Source organism: Calonectris borealis, chromosome 2 (genome assembly GCF_964195595.1).
Source record: "Calonectris borealis chromosome 2, bCalBor7.hap1.2, whole genome shotgun sequence".
NCBI classification, from domain to species: domain Eukaryota; kingdom Metazoa; phylum Chordata; class Aves; order Procellariiformes; family Procellariidae; genus Calonectris; species Calonectris borealis.
This window is the reverse complement of record NC_134313.1, coordinates 36313398-36334460: the sequence shown is the minus strand read 5'-3', so window position 1 is coordinate 36334460 and position 21063 is coordinate 36313398. Positions and strand designations below refer to the sequence as shown.

The following is a 21063-nucleotide window of genomic DNA, read 5'->3' as shown; positions in this document are numbered from 1 at the left end:
CAGGTCTTTTTGTAAGGAATGATGGAAAATGCAGGGATTAGAGCACTGACTGTAATTGTGCACATTTGCATGTGCAAGAGCCTAAAAACAAGAGAAACTTAACAGGAAGCAGAGCATATTGACAGGCAGGAACGCAACTCTTCCCTTGCTTCCCTGGCAACAGCGAGGCTGACATGAAAAAGCTGAGAAAGTAGCAACTCAGGCCACAGTGTATCTTACTGCGTAGAGCAAAACTGAACGCCCCCAGCCTGTACAGACAGCTAATTTTCTCTTCGAACAGAGAAATTACAGTCAGGTCCTGTGTATACCAGACAGCCACTTGAATTCTCAAGTGGAGACTTCACAGGCAGACATGAAACAGAGATCCTAAGTGGAGAAACTTTATTAATATTAATCTTGAACCATGATGGAAAAAAGGATTGCTATTCTCACAAAACAACCTCACCGATACCAAACGTCACTGAAGCAAAGGCTGAAACAAAACAAAAAACCCAAACATCTGGAAATCCCTTAGAGAAGACAGCCTGCAACCAGAGCAAACACTTTGTGGGGACAGCTGCTTGGCATCAGGGAAGTTCGGGAAGCTTAATTGCAGAACTCCCATTTGAAATGACAAGGGAGATCAATCAGATTATCAACTCAAAGATTTCAATGCCAGAAGAAAACTAAAAGATAAGGAAAGTCAATCTGTTGCATCAGAAACTAAGCCAGGTGGGCATCTCAATGCTTTTCAACATGTTTATAACCCAAAGCCCAAGGGGGAAAGATTAGGCTGTTTCATATAAATGTCTACTACTTTACAAAGATAAACTCATCAGAAAGTTTATTTGTCTCAATTTATTTATTTATTTATTGTTGCTGTCCAGAAAACAGAGAAGATGATCAAAAAGCCATGGAAATTTCCAACAGCCAATATAAGCTAACCCAGTTCTCACGCTGCCACAAACTTTATGCCCAAAAAAGACACCAAAACAGCCAGCCAGAATATTGCTTCAGACACAGCCATCAGGATACCCTGAATTACCACAGAGAAGAAAATATGAAACTCCTCCATGAAACAGCAAGGTGATCATCAGAGCCTTCTTTGTGGAAGGCCTTCCACATCCAAAGTCCATCATAGTTTGAGGTATATCCCAAAAACCAGCCTATACAGTCTTACAGATCAGAGGCAGGACATCACACAGACTCCCCAACACTAGAGGGCAACATCCTTCTTTGTATTCGTCTACTGCAACTGGGAGCAACCACTAATCCAAGGGACAAAAGCTGGCTGTCCCGTATTGTAACTCTTTAGATCTCTTCCTTACTGTAAACTACCTATGACTTCTTGAAAACTGAAAACTTGTCTCTCCTAGATGCTCTGTGATACACAGTCATATCTGTAACGTTTTTGAAAAGATGACCTCACCTGGTCCCACAATCCTTGGAGAAGGGAGAATAGGACAATCAAGAGAGACTCTAGGCAACGCTGACACAAATTAAGCTGAATTTCCAGGGCTACCTCAAAACTTACCCACACAAAACATATCAGAAAGGTTCAAGGAGGCAACTAATCAATGTAGTGACTCCAGAAACTGTGAACGCAGAAGCTGAGATTAAAAAAAATGTGGAATGAATTATTGGAAATATTGGTTTGGTTTTTTTTTTTAACTTTCTGGGATAAATCATTCAAGTGCAACCATTTAAATATTCTACTGAGACTCAAAGGGTTATACAGAAATGGTTACTGGTTGCCATCATATACAGGGGTCATCATACCATCTTACTGCAGACGATGGGCAGGTAAACCACATTCGTCTTAGGTTAAACAAAAATGAGTTACTAAGCTTTTTCATGAAGAAAAGTAGCTGAAAAGAAGGGAAGCCTAAGCCACTAGTTTAACAATCAATCATCAGCTTAAAAGTGCAGAAGGGGATTAAGCAAGTAAATGAAAAAACCATGACTCAGACTTGACACACTGCTGCTACAGACTCGTTTGCATCAAAGCTGTAATTGCTTCCTTATTTGTGACATTGGAGTCTAATCAGAGCTCCTTCCAAGAGTCCAGTTTATTATTTAATTAGTATTCTTAAATTCCTCATATATATTTCTAAAAGCTGTATTTTTTTCAATTTGTGCTAGCAACTAGTAGTTATATTCCTAACATCTCAAATAAGCTTTGACTGACTTTAAATTACAAAATACTCTTATTCTAAGTAAAACATCCCTCCAACTGTTATTTTGTTCTGAAGCAGGCAAAAACTACTTCTTGACTAGAAGTTTATTCCTTAACTAGAAATTGCATATTATGAATGGAATTCAGAAAATTATCTCGGTTTTCCTTGATTGCCTGTGACAAACTACTTCTCAGACCATTTCAAGTAACAAAGCTTAGTGGAGTAGCAGAAACATGCCTTTTTCTTTGCAAAAAGTTACAGCTCTTGCTACCAGCCCCCCTCACACCCTTATCATTCCCCTATCACTAACAGCTACAAGATCCTCAGAGAAAGAGGTTTCAGTGGACAAATCGGCGGGTGTTGTGCTCCATTGTTAGAAGTAGATAAAATTCTGTTTTGTGTGCCTTTTTTTGTTCTTCACGAGTGTATTTAAACAGAAACAGTATTTCACAGCTAGAGTGATGAAGTCCCACTTTCAAGTCTCATACAGCTTCCAAGAAGTTGCAGCTGCTAGACACAGCTGGGGTCAAATTGCCATCTCCTGTTCATGAATCACTCCTGGAGTTCCTCCTTCTCTCAGCTCTCCCATAGACACGTTTTGTGACGCTTGGATATACGATAATTTCTACATACAGCTCATGAGACTAGCTCCCTGCTCACTAGGAGACAGAATGGGACTTGTGCTCACAGGCGTAGAGTACCTTGTCAGATGAGGAGTTCTGCAATGAGTTCAGAGACCCTCCTCCCTATTTTAAGTGCAGCTCTCCTCAGTCGATGAATAAAGGTAAAATAATTACTGAGTATTGGATTGGGTGTACCAAGTTCTCTGACTGAAGAAAAGCACAAAATCTAAGTTTTCAACTGAAGAAAATTAACGGTTTAGAGATGCTATGTTTGGGGACAAGGTCATGAACTGTTGCAAAACTGATGATACAAGTCCGGCTCGACAACAGTGAAAAGAGAGTCCAAAAATAAAGGAAGTGGACAGATCATATGTAGCCGGTGGTGGCCTAGGGACACTAACATTGGACTTCGGCAGACAAGATGGGAAGAGACATGCGCCTGGAAGAGTTTAAGAGAAAGCCACAGGGAACAGAGCTAACCGATCCAGCCACATGCAGCAAGCAGCTATCAATGCAGACTCCTCAAGCATCCTGAGAATGAAAAGAATCATCAACAACTCAGCAAAGTACACAAGGACAGCAATCACCTATTGATTCCTTGCAGCAAACCCATGCTTTGGACAGAAATTATGAAGTTGTGCGATGAAACACAGTCAAATAAATTATTTATCTTCGGAAGAAACTACAGATTATAGAAAATTTCGGCAATCCAGGAAGAGGAAAAAATCCTAGTGGCATACTTACAGATCCTCTCAGAGTTAGCAAAGGCAGAAAACACTGAAGAAAAACCGCTGGATATATGAGCATTAGCTAAACATTATAAATTTGCCGCACACTGAGCACACATTCTGCTGAAGCACAGAGACTACATGCATCTGGCAGGATAGCAAAAGGTTAATCTCTGGAATTGAATCAGCGAGGAGGATACTAAACTAACAACCAGCAACAGAAAGGAAGAGCGCTGGTAAAAAAGGATTTGGTTTAAATTGAGCACACTGTGAGTCCACAGAACCAGCATGACAAAACCAGACTTTTCCCTCCAACTAGTACTTAATGTACTAGTGGTTAGGAATACCAAGTAGGATATATCATAAGACAGCAAATAAGAGATCTCCATCCATATACTTGATGATTAGAATAACTTGTTTCCCCAGACCAAAGGAAGTTATAAGCATAACTACCACAGGAAAAAATGTAAACAAACTGTGAATTAAAATTTGGAATTCTTTCAAGTATTTTTACATAGATAAAGAGTCAGAAATAAAACAAAGGACAACTTTGGCTAAAAGTGCAACCTGATTCAGCAGTAACATGAAATGATTCAAAATAAAAGGAAACAGCACCTAGAAACGAGTGAAAGTGAAAAAGAATTTTGCATATATGAGGAATGATGACACTGTTTTTATAACAGCATAGGCTCACACCTACCTGGAAACGGAATGGATGGACAGATGATGGTCTGAGCTGCCCTTTAAAGGAATGCCTTTCTCACCACTTGCTGTACTTTCAGGACTCCAGGGCCATTACCTTCAGCAGGGTAAAGTTAGCTTTTGTGACTCTGGAACCAGAGTGAAAGAACAAACTTGCTTTTGAACTTGCAGGGAGCTAATGCTTCTGTTCACTACTGAGCTAAGACTCCCGTTCCTTACCTTCAAAACCAAAATCAGATAAACAAAAAGCACTTCAACAGGGAAGAAGGACCCTGTTTTCTAGGATCTCCAACAGAATACACGCTATTTGGCTACATATATATGCCTAATGCAGTCTCACCTCCTGCAAAAAAGGATGTTCCTCGTTAACAAAGGGAAGGAGTGCTCCTACCCAAAGGCCATCCAACATCTAGGTTGTGATGACACACAGCAGAAGTTTACGTAGAAGTGCAGACCCCAGAGCTGCGGAGCAGAGGTTTGCAATCCAGCGCAATAGCAATGACATACATTTGAAAAGCAGAGTCAGCCCTGGAACTAGAACTGCCTCGGCTAACCCTGTTCACCTGCAGTGCTCTGTCCTGCCCTATCTTGGGGATATATTAGGTATATTAGTTTGACAGTAATTATGTCTCCCTTGCTCCTGTCAGCTATGAGATGCCTGAGCAAAGGTAAACAGTACCAGGCAGTATTTGCAATGATAGCAAATAAAGCTGCTTCTTTTTCGGTGCTAGATGTCAAAATTCCTAGTGAGCACAAAGTTGGCTTAAAAGCCTTGGAAAGGTTCAAAGTACTACCATGACAAAAAAAAAAAAAAATATTTCAAATCCAGAATGGGTAACTGGCTGCTTGCATCTCTTTTAAAACACTTGAAGTATGGTATTAAAGCTATGGTATTAAAGATCCGTTCCACCAACGACACCAGCAGTTTGCTCTCATGCCTACCTGTAATGAAGGTGAATGTTACAAAATATCAAGGGGCGCTGACTGCAGTAGGATTTGAAGAGAACCAGAAAAAGTATAGTTTAACAGTCACATGAAAAAGGGCCTCCAAAGCCACCTCCTCTGGTGAGTTGCCACTGACAGTAATTTGTGGAATGGCCAGTTTCAGAACAGCCCTGTAATATAACAGCTAAAGAAAAGTGCTATATTAATTCTTCCCCTGGAACCTGACAAATACCTATGGTTGCCTGCAAGTCCACAACCAGACGTCCTCATGAATGACAACTCCATCAAGTCCATGGAAATGGGATCCAGTCCTGGCATCTTCAATGACATTTCACTTGTTTAAGGCTCTAAGTGATAAAGACTGGCCAGTTGAAGAGGGTTGAAGGAAAGATGATGCGAATCATTCTCCCTTCTGAAAAGATCAAATCCCTTATCTAACCCTGTGGATTCAGCTAAGAAAGAATATTGAGAGATGACTCTGAGAAACCAGAGTGAGCTTTACCTGCCTTCTGATCCAGGACAAGCTTCTCATCCTCTTTCATGCAGGAACAGACAGCCTTAGTTGCCGTGCAGAAGCTGAGAGGACACCTATTTCACGCAAGACCAGTAACTGTGTTGCACTGAATTATAGGAGGGTCAGAAGGGTTTTGAAGAAAATCCCTCTGAAGTCATTCATTAAGATTCCCAGGCCTGAAACGGGCACAAAAGGAACGTCTCTTGGGTGTATATTCTTAAGCAAAATACCCACTGGCAACGTCCAGTCAAGGGACATTGCCACCACAGATGGAACACCGTTCGAAGCAGGCAGGTTCAAGTACTATCAGATACACAAGACTGGAACAAAAAGCAGAGAAAACATTTTCCACAGTCTGGAAAGGAAAAAGCCCTGCAACCTAGTATCCGGGACTGAAGAAGGATCAGAAGGGGGGGGGGCGTTTAAAACAAAACGAAACAAAAAGAACACGTGACTTTTTAACAAGAAATTTTAGATTATTTCTTGTTCTTATCTTGACTAACAAAGCCAAAGCTCCTACAGACTTTGTTATTTCATTTATTTGTATCAATACAACTGGATATGCTACAAATTGACCCAACATTGCTCTGTATCAGCTCTACGCTTTCACTTTGGGAACAGTGTATCTTGATTTCTTCCCTTCAAAATCTATCAGTTGTATGGATGCAGTGTCTGGGTGACACAGAAGAAGTTGTCCGTCACTTACAGCCAGTTACTTATCCAGACAACTTCAGTTACTGACATCAATCTGCACGTTTAGTTTATTGAAATTTCCTTATATTTGTATAACACTACTTTTTTTTAACTGGGCTTATTGTATAAGAAACTGGGAACTACAAATACATAATTATAAGAAAAAAGAAGAAACTAAGAATAGCAATAAAAATTAGGCTCCTTATCTCTTAAAGAACTTTTCTTGTTCCAACAGGTGACCATTTCCATTGCAAGAAACTTCCCCAGAAAATCTGGTCTCCTACACTCAAAAACATTTCCTTCAGCCTGGAGGCAAACAGCCTCCTCAAAGCTGGCAAGCAGCGAAACTGGAAGCGTGACCACTGCCGGTACAATCCTTTGGAAGTTTTCAGGATTAGATGAGACTGTAAACATACCCTTCGAGCATGTGGTACCATGGTAAACATCTTAGCAAGCTGTCTTTTCCCAGAAACTAAGGATAACAGGTTAACCCATACTTACCATAATACTTAGCCACCAGCTATCACCAGGGACCTCCCCAAACACCAATGGGCATCTGCGCTCAAACACTGATTTTTAATTAGTCTAAAAAGAGCCCACCCCATTATTTTAATGACGACTAAATTAGAAGATTATGAGGATACAGAAATATACTTTAGTCACAAAATTAAATAATTTAATATGCAAAAGTGTTATTTGCCAGGAAAAAAATTTAAATTTCATAGTTTTATTTTATTTGGTTAAGTATCAATAAATTTGTAACATAATAGTGATGTACTATACAGAATTGTGTTTGACTAAAACAGAAGAAAAGACGCGGTACGACACAGGTGAGCACACTGTGACCCTGGAGTACAGATTTCACTACTGGGAAACTTTCCAAATACTACCAGCTTTAAAAAAAACCAACACAAAACAGTTGCTGTTGAGATGAAGTATGAACAAACTTTAGCAGCTACAGACATGCATGTGACTTTAGTATTACACTACCACAGATGGTTTTTCAAAATTCGTTTTTAGATTAGGAGTTGTGACAAGCAATTTTTTTATTCTAAATAGTTTCCAGAACAACGCCTGACACGACATCTCTCAGATTTTTACTGAACTCTTGATCTTTTAATGCAAACATACTTTGGATAATGCTGATCATGACTGGTCGCTGATAATAAGCAGAGCCCCTAAACACAGAGCCCTTGACTTTTTTTTTAATATATATATATATAAAAAAATTATACACAGGTTCCATTTCCTCTCTTCCCAGAGTTTGTCACGTGCTCCCACCAACTCTGTTCCTCCCCTTGCACCATATATCCTCTCCTTCCTGAGCAAAACTGCCCGCTCCATTCCCTGACCTGCCTCCGCAGAACCCCGGCCTCATGCTTTACATGCCCCTCAAGCAAATGGAAACCCCTGCCTTATCCTTCTGACCTGCTGGTGTCAGAGACCACGTACATGGTACCTGTCAGCAAAGAGCACACAGACGAAAGAGGGGTGGTGAGGTGAGAGCCCCAGGCAGGGCCTCCGGCAGCTCGACCCTTACACGAGTCTATTTGCACGCGTTAACATGGTGAAACCAGTAACAGGAATGTCCGAGAAGCATGAAGGCAGAAAGGGGTAGCAGGGATTCCTGGTTTCCAACGTGGATTTTGACATCAGTACCCACAGCAGCTTTAAGAGAGCCATTCTCTGCCTTTGTTTCTCTTCCTCTTTTTGGAAGAGACAGTAATTCAAGAACTATTGTGAAAAATACAGGCTATGTGTGACCCAAAGATTAGAAATGCAAAATAATTGGTTCTGACAAAAGATAGGCCTAACTCTTATCTTACAGATCTTGCTGTTGCTGATAGGAAATCAATGTAAGCAGGGGAAGGAAAAGTGAAGCTTTGGTGGCTTATTAACAGAAATTACGTTGTCACAGCTATCCTGAAAAGATGTAGAGTTAGGTCCTTCCCACCACCCTCAGTGTGACCCATGTGAGGAAGTAAATGCTTGACTCTCCAATGGGAGAAAATCTATGCACATGTATACATGTATTTATGAAGTATACACCAAAAAAACAGGCACTAAAAACTGCACACTTTATAAGGCCCGCTCTCCAATGGTATGATATTATAAAAAGATGTATTTTGGGCTGAAGGACTGGACATAATTGATGAGAGTTTTTTCAGTCTTTTCGAAGACTGACAAATCAATAGCCACGTATTTCGGGCAAGTCAAAACAAACTCTCTAGATAGAGCATGACAGGTGCAGCTTTCCTAGTGTTGGAGAAGCAGTCTTGGAATTGGAGGATCTGCTTCACTGCACCCTGTTGCCTAACCTTCCCAAGGTCACTTTTCACGACACTTTACAATACAAATAAAACACACAGTATTCGATTCACTTCCCACATTCACACCTATGTAAACCAGGATTACAGTGGAGTTATGTTTATAAACCTGTGTAGGAAAATCAAGCCCGATATTTGCCCCCAAGGAAGGGGCTGATTGAGTTAAACTTGGTCAAGTCAAAGATGGGGACAAACTTTTTAGTAGGGCCTGTTGCTACAGGACAAGGGGGAATGGTCTTAAACTGAAAGAGGGTAGATTTAGACTAGATATAAGGAAGAATTTTTTTTACAATGAGGGTGCTGAAACACTGGAACAGGTTGCCCAGAGAGGTGGGAGATGCCCCATCCCTGGAAACATTCAAGGTCAGGTTGGATGGGGCTCTGAGCAACCTGATCTAGTTGAAGATGTCCCTGCCCATGGCAGGGGGGTTGGACTAGATGACCTTTAAGGGTCCCTTCCAACCTAAACTACTCTATGATTCTATGATTAACACACCTCTGATCACGTTTTCCTGCAAGTAAAATTAGGAAGTTCCTTTACAAACTACTTTCACAGTTCAGGATGTAAGATTATTCAAATTTATTATTATTTTGACATAATTCTTGGGGACAGGGTAGCTTAAGCTGGCAACAAGATATATAAAGACTTTGGCCTCCAGACTACAGCCTGAACTGAAACCAAGCTAGATGACTTCTGCTAAAGCTGAGCAACGTTGCTGAAAAGTTCTCTGCAAAGCAAAGGAAATCTGAACTGTCCCTTCCCCTCAAAAACTACAAACAAGCAGGTGGTCTACAATCCTGTTCCTAGTTGTCAGCAATAGGAACCCTAGCAAAGACAGGGAAGGGCAGAAATCTCCCTCTCCAGGAGTTTTTCTAGGGCAAAGCTAAGATCAGTGGCTGGAAATCAGGGCTGGAAATCTTACGCTGCTGCTGGCTTTCTAGAAGAAAGATTTCATTCAGAAACCTGTCAGCCTGGCACTGTTTAAAGGCAGCAATGTCACAACAAAAACTGTACAGAACCTCCCTGTATTTAATAAATGGCTTAAATACATTAATATTATTGCACTGGTGTAAACTACTAACCTGGAATTACCACACAGCTTAAGAAGACCCTACTCCTGCACAGCTTGATGCCACTAGTAACGTAAGCGAGATATAGCAATACATGCTCAGAAGCACAATGCCACTACACCTAATTACACCAGAGTAAATAGTCTTACTTGTGCCTTGCAACACCATGGTTATTCATGCACATTCCTCAGTACTGTTCAAGACAGTATTTCACACAAAGAGAGGGGCTACAACAGCAACACTTCATCTAGTCTTTTGTATAATATAAACTTTTTTTTAGTACCACGGCAGTTGCATGGGGAGCATTCCAAGCACAGCCTGAGAAGCTTGCATCTTGGTATCCACAGAAACAGCTTGCTGGCCGTAAGGTAACACTGGGCAGATGCACCGTGGGGAAATTTTTCACTTGGGTATCACTGGCTTGGCGGTGGGACCCTGAGCACTACACAGCAAACAGCTCCGCTGCGGGATTCGCCCTCCCAGTGCGCCCCAAGCAGCCCACGCTGTCCCGGGAAGGCATGCCTGTGAGCTCCAGGCCTGGCTGCGATCAAGATGAACTTTCTCCCACCAGAGACACCTGAACACTGGGAAAATGCTGCCCGCCGCCTGAGCGGCCTGGGCCAGGCCGTTTAACGGCAGTGTCTCCCTGGGTCCCACCCCCACCTCAGTGACAGCCCCGAAGCCCTCGTGCCGGGCGAAGGCCAGCAAACGGCTCCACTGCCCATGGCTTCGTGGAAGGGACGCCGACATCCATTTTGGGAGCGGGAGAGCCCAGTCCTGCCGGCAAAGTTTCGGGCCCTGTCCGAAGTTCGGGGGCAGCGCAAGATGCGCGAGGTGAGGGCGATTAAGGCGGCGTAGAAAAACGCGGCGGCCGAGCTGCAGCGTCCGCGCCGCTGACCGGGCGAGGAGTGCCCGACGCCCCTCGCCCCGCCGGCGGCGAGCTGCCACCGAGCGCCCCCGAGGCCGCGCACCCGAGAGGGCACGCCGCGCCGGGGCGGGCCAAAGGACGAGGGGCAAGTTCAGGTCGCACCCAACTACTTCCCGAGGTCTGAGGCAGGGCAGGCCCGGCACGGTCCCCGCCGAGCCCAGCCCCACCGCACGGCCCAGCCCGGCCCCGCCGGCCGCGGCCCGGCCTTGGCGCAACGGCCGCCGCCAGCAGCCGGACTCGGTGCGTGGCGGAGCTGCGGCGGGGGCACTCCTCCGCGGCGCCCGGAGGCGGCGGCGGCGGCGCCGGGGCGGCCCACCTGTGCCCCCGCCCGCCTCCTCCGCCCCTCAGCGGGTGGCTGGGGGCGGGCGGGGGCCCCGGGGCGGATGGCGGGGTTGGTGCCTCCTCCACCGCCGCCCCCCGCCGGAGCGGAGCGGGCCGGCAGCGCCGTGGCGCAGAAGTGCCTGCCCGGCCCCGGGGAGGTGGGGGGCGCCGAGGGGCCGGCGGAGCCCTCGCCCCGGCGGGAAGAAGGCGAGGGGGAAACGGGACGGGGACTCGGACATCATGGCTGAAGCAGCCCCCTCCCCTCCGGCCTGGCCCTGCGCGGCTCCCCCCGTCCCACGGCCTCCCCGCCCGGCGGCGGGGCGCGGGGCCGGCCCCGCGGGCCCGGTTACCTGCTTCCCGGGGACACTTTGGAGACGCCTCCAACATCGGCAAACACTAAAGAGAACTGACCCCGCCGCCGCGGCGGCCGCCGCCGGCCCCAACCACTCCGCCACCCCCCCCCCCTCCACTCGCCCTCCCGCCGCCGCCGCCGCCCCGCCGCCGCTCGCCACTCCACCCCTGCCGGCCTCCCCCGCCTCTCCGCCGCCGCCCCCGCCGCGTCCCGCCGCCCGCAGAGGGCTCCCGGCGCCGCGCCCGGGCCTGGCTCCCCCCCGCTCCCGCGGCACGAATGGCCCCGTCCGCGTCCCTTTCCCGGCCCGGCGAGGCGGCGCGCAGCGCCCCTAGCGGCGGCGCGGGGCTCGGCTCGGCTCCGCTCCTCGGCGCCCGCCCGCCCTCAAGCCCCGGCGGGGCCCGCGGCTCCCCGGGCTCCCTTCCCCGGCGGGGCCGAGGCCGCTCCGCCTCGCCCACGCGCGGTTCCCGCGCGTGGGCGAGGCGGAGCGGCCTCGCCCACGCCGCGTTGGGAAACCCCGACTCGGCCCCGCTCCCCCGGGCAGCGGCGAGGGGGTTATTTCGTTTTGTAAATAGCCTCGCAAGATGTTACCTCTCCGTTTCTCCTGTTTTCTGACCCCTACTGGCTGTTTCCTGAAAGGCGCTGGAGGCCGATGGTTCTTACTCTCTAAAAGAGATTAAGCGGTAAGGAGCAAAACAGCGAGGCTTAACGCGAGGAAAAAGAAAAACTTCCCTCCTCACACATTGCCAGGGCTCACCTAGATCAAGCCATGGCTAACTTGGTGCATTTGTTGGATGCCCTTCCAACCAACACCAGTCCTGTGGTTCTGCCATCATGTAAGATTTACCTTGTTGCCCTCCTTTCAGGTTTTTGCATGTCCCCTACAGAAGGCAGAGCTGGACAGGAGAAATAAAAAAAAAAGCAAAGGACTTAGCAGTTAGATTTGGGGATATGTAAAGTTGAGATTAAAGGCTAAATAGTTTCTCAGACATAAAATCTTCCTTTAAACTGGAAATTAACAGAACAATAAAAAGGGGAGGAATCAAATAAACTAATTTCTGACCATCTTTAGCACTTAAAAGGTAACATTCAAATTCGTAATCTCGAAGTAATCATAAATTTATTGTTCATTAAAAAAAGGCGGCTTCCGAGTTTAATCCACAATCCCACCTAATTTACTTTGTAAAAATCTGCTTTCTTGATTGGCTCAAGTAATTATTTGCCAAGTAAGACAAACCAGGAATTTTTAAATCCACAACAAAGCCAGGTAGAAGCAATGAATTTCCTATCTGATTTGCAAGACTGCAGTAACAAAACTCTTCAGGCTTAGAAACAAAACCAGATTTTTTGGGGCGGGAAAGATGCCTATATCTTTTTACTAGGCAGTTGGATTTTAATGATAGCAAGGAGAGTTAGAACATTAGATATAGTAAATGTAATTTTAAAAAACAACAGATACTAAGTCAGGATCAGAGTGAATCCAGAGTTCGTATTTCCTCCAGTATCTGTTATTCCACGAGATCTTTTTTTTTAAATCATTACTTGAAACCAAGTGGTGGATCAGTATGACAACTGAGCAAAAAAAGAAAAAGATGTACACTGACAGGACTCCCAAGGGCTCATGGTATAGACACGCTCTAATAGCGCATAGCCGAAGTGAATTTTAGTAGTAAGCTTGTATATTATAGATGATAATTTACACACCAAATGCATGTAATGACACTTAGCGGCAGGGCTGTATTATTAGTATCTAAGTGATAGCAAGGTTTTCATACTAACAGAACACTAATATGACATTTGTAACTTGTTTAAACACACTTTGGGAACTCAGCATTTGCTAAGACAGTTTTATACATACCCCGTATTTGGCCGTGGTAGCTTGTCATCCTCCCCTTCTTATTCCTCCGTTGTTTAGTTTTCTGTTCCTGAGATACCTTACCCCTTATTTCATTTCATTTAAGAACTGAGCACAGAAGTACACAGTATAATACAATTTCTTATGTATTCTTCTGATATAATTTAGCAATGGATAACAATGCAAGTACTTTTCATAAGGCTACTACAATTTTTTGCATAAGTAAAGTTCATTCAGATGCTGAATCATGATGATGTCATTCATATAAGTTTGTGGGTTTTTTTGGTTTGTCGGGGGTTTTTTGTTTGGTGTTTTTTTTGTTTTTTTTTTTTTTATTTACATCAAATCTTATTTTTTACTTTACTTACTGTTAGTTGTTTGAAGAACCACCCTATAGTATAGCATATACTTAGTATCGGTGTATCCAGCAGAAAAATACATTCAATGAATATCAGCATCAGGTTACAAAGGAAGTTTTCTGAACAGATAGGTGTAATTTCAACAAGCCTCTAAAATGTCCAGTCTATGCTATTATTTCAATACCTAACATTTTTATAATATTGCTATTACTACACAGCTAAAACCTTAGTTTAAAAACTTTCTTGAACTGTATGTATCAACTCAGAATAGTTTCATATCTTACACATCCTGTGCTGCGAACACCATATAGCTGAAATAAAACTGAATACAGAAGAGCAAATTTTATCCGAAAACTTACGGAAATATTTTAAATACATTGATGACTTCTGCATCTAATTTTGTCCACGTATAAAACAAAGGATCGAATATTTTATAATCATTTTAAGTTCATGACAGTGTTTTGCTTTTTAATAAGTTTCCTATATGATTGGAGCTTTACATATATGAACAACTAAGTTGCATTACTAGCCACTCTAGATTTACTGTATCTTTATGGGTTTTTTTCCCCTCCTACTGTTGAGATATGGGATAAAGACTAGTCAGTACCTCCAGTAAGAGCAGCTTAATAGAACCTAAAAACTTCCCGATTTTTGAAAATAGGAGACACATATTTGTATATAGTCATCCACTATACTCCATTAGTACACTCAATGGGAGTGTCATGACTTGCCCAACAGTCTAGTTTCAGCAGGTAAGGTGTTAATAGGAGTGATTAATTCAGTATGCGTTTGAAAACAACAGGAAGAAAAGAAAAGGCCACACTAATGCCTAAATGCCTGCACAAATGCCTAACTGTGAGAAAGGGTACAGAGTAATTCCATTTGGTCTGTATACACAAGTGCGGGACTCTTGAAGACACACTTGGCGTTGTCATTTTTAACCTCAGAGTCAGAAAAAAAAAATGGTATTTTCAAGCTGACTTGCAAAAATCAAAATATTTTAATTTTTACTGGTAAGTTTTATTACTAGAATTATAATTAAAAAAATAAATCATCCACCCCTCAATACACACTGATGCAACAAAACAAAACAAACAAATCCCCAAAGAAAATGCACAGTGATGCATTTAACAAGGAAGAGATTGACAGAACCACAGAAGCAGGAGCCTGCTTTTAATCAATACATTACAAACAGAAAAAATTGTTGGAAAGCACCTCTGAAGGTCATCTGCTCCACCACCCTCCGTGCCTCCTCAAAGCAGCACCAACTTTAAAGCTGGATTGGACTTTGGAGTTAGCAGGTTGCTCAGTTTAGTTCCAAAAAACTCCAAGGATGGAGATTTTACTACCTCCTCCAGCAATCTGTTCCAGAGTTTGATAAAGTTTCTTTTTAGCTGTACTTTTAAAAGGTATATTAAAGAACTTAGATGATACTTTTTTACTCAAATTGAAAAAGTAATTAAGCTAATACAGAGAGCTCATAATATACCAATAGGAAGTGGATAATGCATTATTCATATTGGTCATAGTCATTCAACTGAATGAAAGCCTCTAATAGCTTAATACCAGAGGAATGGGTCACTTAATTTTTTTAATAATATTTTTCCAATAACTAAAAGCTATTAGAAAAGCAAAAGCCAGGAGTTTGGGATTATATTTGATTAAAATCCAGTATTATTAATAAACCTAAGTCTATTCAGACCGCTGTTCTCCCCTATTACAGGTGCAGAACCGTGACTATGAAAGTAAATTTTTGACTACAATGCCTGTCATACAAGTGACTAAAACAATTTATCACCTTATGTAGTACATCGAATGAGAGACATTAATAAACCAAGATGCAACAAACTTACGAGTAAATACCACACAGAGTTCTCTCAGGTAACGGAAACCATTTATTCTTCATGCTCCAGTGAAGACTCACGAGCACTGAACTTTAACAACTCACATAACACTTTATCTTTTATGATTCACGTCTAAAATGAGAGTTCCCTAAACCAGATGAATCACACAATCCCTTCAAGAATCTCAATGAAGTGAACTAGCACTTGCACTTGTCAGCGTATATTCAACTTTTTCCATCACATCAAATTACTGTTAGTACTAAGGACATTGTGCAACTTCTAGGTCCTTATCTCCTTTAGCAAGTATCATTTTTTCAGAACACTCCAAAATGAATCCAACCAAAATGATGTGCAGAATTTGCAACTACAAGCTTACACCTAGGTCTCTCGTCATCAAGGTATCAAAGCCTTCATTTGTTGGCCCACTGACCCAAATTCAGATCGCTTTTCAGGTAGAATTGTATTTCCCTGTAATTATTTGCTCCCATTGCTCTTATACATCAGTGCTGGAAATAGTAAACCCTTGTCTAAATAAAAGTTTTACTCTTTTAATAATGCTAGTGAAATTTAAAAGTTATACTGGTAAGTTATTTTATAGTATATAGCAGGAGTTGTATTACACATTCAGAAAACTTGACATTATTCATTATCCTAGTTCGTGTATTTAAAACTACACAAAAGCTAGCCCTAAGTCTCTAGTTTTAATTTGCACACGTAACTTGTTTTGGGTTATAATGACATGACTGGTTTTGCATCAGCTATTTCCATCATTTTCCATTTATTTTCAACACAAGGAACTGTAAGAACTTTCTGTACAGTCATCTGCTTCCTTACAACTACAGAAAATGTGATTATGCATATTTATGCCTATCTAGTTAGTATGCATAGTAACTACATAAACTTGTGTGTGTATATGCACAGTTAGTTAATAGGCACAAGTTCATCATCTATGTTGAATGCAGTGAATTCTCGTATTTCCTATGTGTTTTCCAGATTTAGAAAAACCTAGGTTTGCATTACTCCTGTAAAACACAGATCACAGAATTTTAGAAGAAAACCCAGATAATTCGGGTCAATCAGAGCTTCAAAGCTCCTGACTATAGGCAATGAAGACAAATGTAACTACAGTTTGATGAATTAGCGAGAATAATACCAGAACTACCAACCTGAAGATCATCAGTTTTCCATTACAAAGCACACAGTCAGACATTTAGGAATGGCCTACTCCTGCATTACTGGGCTTTGCTACTTCATGAGAATACATTGCTTTTGCTCAGGAGAGAAGTATGGGAAAGCCAAAGCGTAATTACAGGCCGAAGCAGCAATAGATTCTACAAGATTAAATTCCTGTTTACAAGTCTGGGGGTTTTTTTGTTTTGTTTGGGTTTTGCTTTACTGATAGCATTCTGACTACACAAAAAGGCCTTCAAACAAGTCCAGACACGATGCTATTTTCATTAACAGGGTTGTATGAGAGCATCATGCCCATCTTGAAGTGCTTTTGGTTCTCATTAGTGCCTCTCACTGCAGGCACAGATTACAGCAGCATACTTCAAACACAACCGAAGCTACACCAGTAACAGCACCCGTCTGACTCTGTACGTCAGTGTCAATACTAGGTACTTTTATTGGCATAGTCGTGCTGGTGAGAGATTGTACCTAATCATACCTATTGACACCTTTACAAGTAGCAGATTGTAACGGACTAGGTCATAGAGAAAGCAGGAACAGGCCTTTTAAATCTTGAAGAAAATTAAGGCCAGTATTGGACATAAAAATTAAGTATTTCACTCATCGCCAAGCACATTCTTGTACTGGCATTAAATTTACCTGATAATAGTTAAGTAGATGTAACACAGACACAACTAGTCTGGAGAGAATTTAATAGAAAAGTGTTTTCCATTCTGCACAGTTTGTTTGCTTTTCCACCCAGCTATGCAAATTACACTGCTACAAAACGTGTCGCGTACTATCACTGACAACTTATATTCCATACCACACCAGGATAGTTAAGGCAAACAAAGCCTAATCCTCCTAAAATACTTCTTTTATTGCAGGACAGTAGAAAAAACTCTGCAATAAGTTGAAAAGGACTTGAATTTCTACTATTTTGTAGAAGTAAAAAAATTACTTAAGGTAATTGGGCAAGATTATAAAATTACACAGTAAGTTAAACCTATATTAAATTAGTAAGTTTTTAAATGATTATTCTCTTGGAACAAGGACTATCTTAGTCATAGATGGAGTCAAACAGTAAGCAGAAAAGAGACAGAAATTCTCTGTACACAGCATTATGCAGACTCTTCATACAGGAAAAGGCTTCCCCCCCCACCCCGGAAAAAAGCAAGCTTCAGAAGTTACTAGTATTGTAAACATGAATAGGTAATGACATAAAGGGTTTATCACAGTCAATAGGAACAACACTAAAGCATTGCCTACACGTGCTCATAAGTATAGAATCTCATGAATGGAAACACTAAAAGCAAGGATAATCGGCAGCATTGTCACTCAAACGATGTTTGTTTTTAGAGGATTCATGGTGCCTTCAATTTTCCATTAATACCATTTCCTGCCAGCATACACTAGCTTCAGTCCCAGTTTGCCTAATTTTTTAAGTGACAGCTCTCAGAACTAGATGCGTGCTACTTTTAGGGATGGCAGCAACATACAGCTTCAAAACACGTGAAGTGTTACTGAGTAAACAGTAGGTATTACATCAGTTGAAAATACAGAATCTATACATCTACACCCACACCAAATGCAATTTAACTACTCAGTTTCACCTACAAAGTAGCCATTTCTAGGTAAGCTTACCATGCAAGAAGTTTGCTGTATATTATGTGTGTTATAGCCACTAGTGTTGTAACTTTTCCACAGGACAACAGTGAATCAATAGTATAACAATGTATTTTGAAAGAGACAGGAATCATATTTATGTTAGATTAAGTTGATTAAAGCTGTTTGGCTTCAGAGCATTTGACAATCCTGTCAAAATTAAGTCTCCAACCATTAGTAGAAGTTTCTGGGGGACTGCTAATAAAACTGCAAACTACTGGCAGTAATGAAGCACAAATTGTCACGTATGGAATCCAACAAAAATAGCTGGACTAAATTCTATTGCTATATAAAGGAGTAATATAACTGACAGTAAATTTTGCAGCAGTTCAACTCCGTAATTTTTTTTTTAATGAGTAGTCAGCACAACATTCTCCCATTAACAATAATTTTTAAAAAGAAATCTTATCCTGCATTGTCACCAAATCATCAGTTTGCAATTATGTGCTAGCTGTGCCAGGGCCATGGGAGTTTGGAGGTCATAGGAGTTCTAGAATATTTTGAGAATTGACACAAATGCATTAACTGGATGTTTCTGCTAAAATGCTGCTGTATAGTACTTAATTGAGCCAGACCTTTCCCACCCATCCAATAATTCACCAAAAGCATTAGTTTTGTGATGATTGAACGTTGCTGAATTTGACAATTTAAGCTAGAGTAAATCCCAACATAATTTGAGAAGGTCAGTGTTCATTTAACAAGAGAATAGGTCCAATCTACTACCTGAACAGCCATTAAAAAATGCTTAAAAAGGGAACATCTATGACAGATACGCATATTTTTCAATTTCTCTGCAGTTTAAAAAAGTGCAGTGCCCACATGCCTTCACAGAAGTTAGTGAAACATCCCCATGTCTGAAAATGTTTTGATCCTTCAAAGCCATATTACAACAAAACATAAGCAATCTACAAGACACTGCGTCTTTACAGACAGATGAAAACCATCACAAGATTTTCAAATCAGTTTCCTCAGTACACCTACAGTTCACTATGGAACTCAGTATATTATTGTTTCATACACACATGTGATAAAAGAAAAAAAAAATTAAACAGCAAAAACACCTTAGATAATAAAATCCAAATTTGGAGGGAGGCAGCCTGTAAGTTTCTACTTCAAGACGCAAGCTAGCAAATTCTCACTGCCTTTTCTCCAGATTATTTTTAATGCATTATCTTTACTTTCAAGAAAACAAAGAATGAAAATGTAGAAGTGATGGAAACCTGCACTTTTAAATGAAAAGCTATAAATAATAAGGTCCTTGATACTGTATCAAGGAAAGTAAAATATAACATACTGTCCTGGTTTCGGCTGGGATAGAGTTAAATTTCTTCCTAGTGCTATGTTTTGGATTTAGTATAAGAAGAATATTGATAGCAACAACTAAAAACATCAGTGTGTTAAGTACCCTATAGTCAAGGATTTTTCAGCTTCCCATGTTCTGCAAGGTGCACAAGAGGCTGGGAGGGAGCACAGCCGGGACAGCTGGCCCAGCTGGCCAACAGGGTGTTCCATACCGTATGACGTCATGCTCAGTATATAAATAAGAGGTGTGGTCCAGGAAGTGCAATCACTACTTGGTTATCGGTCAGAAGGTGGTGAGCAATTGCATTGTGCATCACTCACTTCGTATATTCTACCATTATTATTATTATTATTATCCCTTCCTTTTCTGTTCTATTAAATTGTCTTTATCTCAATTCACGAATTTTACTTTTTTTTTCCCCAATTCTCTCCCCCATCCCACTGCAGGGGCGGGTGGCAGGGGAGTGAGCGAGCAGCTGTGTGGTGTTTGGCTCCTGCCGGTTTAAACCACAACACATACATATCAAGATGGATATACACTAAAATTAACTCAGGTTAATGCATGGCCTAAGCAAGACTTATTAACCGTCTGTAGTATGTACCTACACATAAAACTACTGTGGAGACCAAATCCAAGAAATAAAGCTCTATAACAGAAAGAAGCAGCGTTCTGGTGCAGACCATGCAGCTGAACTCCTTTCCAGGGGCCAAATCCTGCACTAATACTTTGCAAATACAAGAAAGAAAGAATTAAGTGCTTTAAATGCTTTATCTTGTGACAAACTCCTAACAATGAAAGGACCCTTTACTCAAAATCAAGCAAGATGCATAATAGCTGCCTTGAAATACATAGAAAGCTATCTTGCCACAAAACAGTATGGCATCGGTTTATGCAAAGTTCACCACAAACTTTCCAACTAGATCTTTGGTTTACTCCAAGGAGAACTCCGAGACATTAAACGTGAGGTGTAGGGATACTCCAGACTGGGCTGGTTGGCACAAGACACCTCTTGTCATACTTACCCAGGTACATCCAATACCGGATAAAAAGTTTAGATAGATTCACATTTCAGAAATCATTCAGGAAGACCTAAGCTTTACTATATTGCATGCTCAGTCTCTAATGTAAGGAAACTTGCTTGCTGGATGAAATGACAATTCATATCAACATCCAAATGGTAAACCTTTAGAATGTTCACTTTCAAAAAGTGTTGCACAGAAGTGAGTTTAAAAAACCCCAACATCACAAAGGAGCTGATGGGGAAAGTACAGAAGTAGATATTTAGATAGGCATTAAGAACTATTCAGAGAAGTTTTTACGGACAAGAATCACAAGCTTTTCTATAATGCATTCCCTAGTAGTACCTGAGGTACCAGGAAGACATGAGTAATGTCCAAATATGATTTAGTCTACTCCTACAGACTAAAAAAACGAAGGAAGCTGACAGAAGGAAATTTCAGAATTACAAAAATATATAGCAAAGTGCCATACCAGGTCTATTTTTTTTTAC

General features: G+C 41.9%; 1 protein-coding gene across 12 annotated transcripts in view; it reads right to left on the bottom strand.

Moving 5' to 3' along the window:
• The window catches only part of STAU2 (staufen double-stranded RNA binding protein 2), a 175771-nt gene extending 163452 nt beyond the window's left edge, over positions 1 to 12319 (bottom strand). For 4 of the 12 annotated variants that reach the window (XM_075141638.1, XM_075141647.1, XM_075141646.1 and 1 more), the window contains exon 1: positions 11359 to 11452. The gene's annotated coding sequence lies outside the window, so the exon portion shown is untranslated. Of the gene's footprint in view, positions 1 to 4207; positions 6054 to 11358; positions 11481 to 11948 lie in introns of those variants that run through there. The other 8 variants (XM_075141641.1, XM_075141645.1, XM_075141642.1 and 5 more) reach the window with 8 other exon arrangements.
• Between the last annotated feature and the right edge of the window lie 8744 nt (positions 12320 to 21063).